Below are 2,619 nucleotides of genomic sequence, written 5' to 3' on the forward strand. Positions count from 1 at the left end.
CAGCACAGTGCCAGTTCCCAGGTCTCCAGGGAGGAGGCCGGTGACCATCCGCCCCTTCCCTTCGGAGACAGCGCACCTTCCCCAGCCATGATCATTTTCTCTGGCGCTAAAAAGAGACGCTCAGATTCCCAGGCCCGAAACCCGGATAAACGGCCCACATGGCTGAGTGGGTGTTCAGGCTTGGCTGACTCTTTGCGACCCCGTGGACTGTAGGTCGCCAGGCTCCTCTGTCCATAGAATGTTCCGGGCAAGAATACTGGAGTAGGTTGCCATTCTCTTTTCCAGGGGATCTTCCTGACCCGGGGATGGAACCCGCGTCTCGTGCATTGGCTGGCGGATTCTTTACCACTGGGCCACGTGGGAAGCCACTCTTACCCAGCTCCAGTAGCGAAAGATGGAGCGGTGGTTGGTCCCCAGAGCAGGCAATCCTGCAGATGCTCCCAGAGGAGACACAGACGCCCACACAGACATATACACAGACACACAGACATACACACACACACAGACACACACACACAAACACACTTTGGGAAACCCCGCGCCCCCTTGTGGTGCAAAGAGCTTCTCCGCTCGAAGAAGGACTCCTGGATTCGCCGCTCAGGTCTCCATTTGGGGGTCCTCCGCTGTCTCCAGGCGCCTCTTCCATGGTCGGGGCTCGAAAGAGAAGGGGACCGAGGTTTGAAAGACTTTCTTCTCTGGGATCGCTGTCCCCCGCGCCCGCCTCCAGGTGGCTCTCTCAACCTGGGCAGGGGACCCAGTCGTAAGGTGATAGCCCCAGTTTGGAATCCCGTCCCGGGTGGCCTCCTTGGTGGCTCAGACCGTAAAGTATCTTCCCTGCAATGAGGGAGAAGCGGGTTTGATGCCTGGATCAGGAAGATCCTTTGGACAAGGGAATGGTGAGCCAAGGCAGTATTCTTGTCTGGAACATCCCAAGGACAGAGGTGCCTGGTGGGCTACAGTCCATGGAATTAAGGAGCGATCAACACTTTCAGCGTTAACACGAGTCAGGAGCACTTTCGGTTTCCCTGCTCCCGCCACCCCCGCCACCCACCCGCTCCCTGCGTCTCTGGTGACATTCGTTAGGAGGATGAGCTCAAAGAAGTATACCGAGTGAAGCCGGGATAGCCAGGTTCCCTCCCGGTGTCCGGATAAGGTCTTTCCTCCCCTCGGGCTGGGAGCCTTTGGGCCTCAGAGGGCAGTTTCAGATTCTCCCGGGAAAGTTGCGCTCGCATCTGTCCAGTTCTGCGTGAACCTCGGGGCCTCTCTGGACCCGCTGACGACCAGGGTGGGAAGAGAGAGAGAGAGCAGCCCTGGAGGGCACGCCGGCGGCCGGAGTGCGCTGCCCGACTCGGGCGCCACTGTGGCTCAGGTGGTAAAGTGTCTGCCTACAATGCGGGAGACTTGGGTTCGATCCCTGGGTCGGGAAGATTCGCTGGACGAAGGCATGGCAACCCACCCCAGTATTCTTGCCTCCTGGAGAATCTCCATGGACGGAGGAGCCCTATAGTCCATGAGGTCGCAAAGAATCGGACACGACTGAGCGACTTCACATTCACATTCATTCATTCGCCCGCCCTCGTTGGCCTCTATGGGCGCACCCGCCGCGGCTTCCGCCCGGGACCCGCCTGGAAAGGCCGCGCGGCGCTCCCCGCGCGGAGCATGCTTTATTCCCGGACGCCGGGAAAGGGAGGCAGCGCTCACACCCGTGAGTCCACTTGCAGGTGCGGCTCCTCGGGAAACCCGCGGGAAGGCGGGAGCCGGCGAAATTGGAAGACGGTGAGCCCAGAGCCGTGAAGCCGGATGAATCGCAAGTATGGGGACAGACGGCTCCGATCCTCCGCTAACCCATCTGTCCCCACGTGACCAGATCTCCTGTGAGCCCCGTGAGGCGCGTCCTTACCGAGACCAGTGTCCCCTTCCCTCCTCTTCTCTGTGCTGCACCCCCGCTGAAAGACATGAACTCGGGTTACAGTGTAATCCGTCCGCCATGCACGCCATCTGGGCACGCTTTCCCCGTGGGCTGATTTCACAGGGTCACCGGCAGAGGGCAACCCCATTCCAAGTTCTTGTGGACCCCCAGCCCTGTCTCTATTCTCCACCGGCTCACGAGGTGGGGCTTCTGTTTTGCCTGTTTACAGCCGTCCTCATCCGGGTCTCTCAGAAAATTATCCCGAGCCGGCCTTCCTCACCTGCAGTAAGGCCGAGAGGAGAGGGTCCTATGTATCCCTAGCACAGTTGAGCTGCCATCTGTCCAGATAACTGTGCTTTTTTCTTCCCCTTACCACTTGTTTTTGGGTTTCCTTGGTGGCTCAGAGGGTTAAAAAAATCTGCCTGCAATGCAGGAGACCCAGGTTGTATCCCTGAGTGGAGAAGAAACCCTGGAGAGCGGAAATGGCTACCCACTCCAGTATTCTGGAGAATTCCACAGACAGAGGAGCCTGGCAGGCTGCAGTCCATGGAGTCACAAAGAGTCGGACACAACTGAGCGACTGACACTGAGACCTGTTTAAGTTTGAAGGAGCCACAGAATCGCCAGCCAAAGGAAAGCAGGCCTGGGAAGGCGGGGAGTGTGGCGAGGCGTGCTTGGGTGTGGACAGAGAGAGAGAGGACGACGGCTGG

The 2,619-nt window shown here is 59.0% G+C and overlaps 1 long non-coding RNA gene across 1 annotated transcript; it reads right to left on the bottom strand.

The window, feature by feature from the left end:
* Nucleotides 1-295: 295 nt before the first annotated feature.
* Nucleotides 296-1,996, bottom strand: LOC105004492. Its single transcript, XR_827223.1, has 3 exons — nt 1,901-1,996; nt 1,108-1,273; nt 296-654 (listed from the first exon to the last, which is right to left on the bottom strand). It is a non-coding gene; the product is annotated as an uncharacterized LOC105004492 (long non-coding RNA).
* Nucleotides 1,997-2,619: the final 623 nt, after the last annotated feature.

The sequence above is a fragment of the Bison bison genome, unplaced genomic scaffold (assembly GCF_000754665.1).
Source record: "Bison bison bison isolate TAMUID 2011002044 unplaced genomic scaffold, Bison_UMD1.0 scf7180017864478, whole genome shotgun sequence".
Taxonomy (NCBI): domain Eukaryota; kingdom Metazoa; phylum Chordata; class Mammalia; order Artiodactyla; family Bovidae; genus Bison; species Bison bison.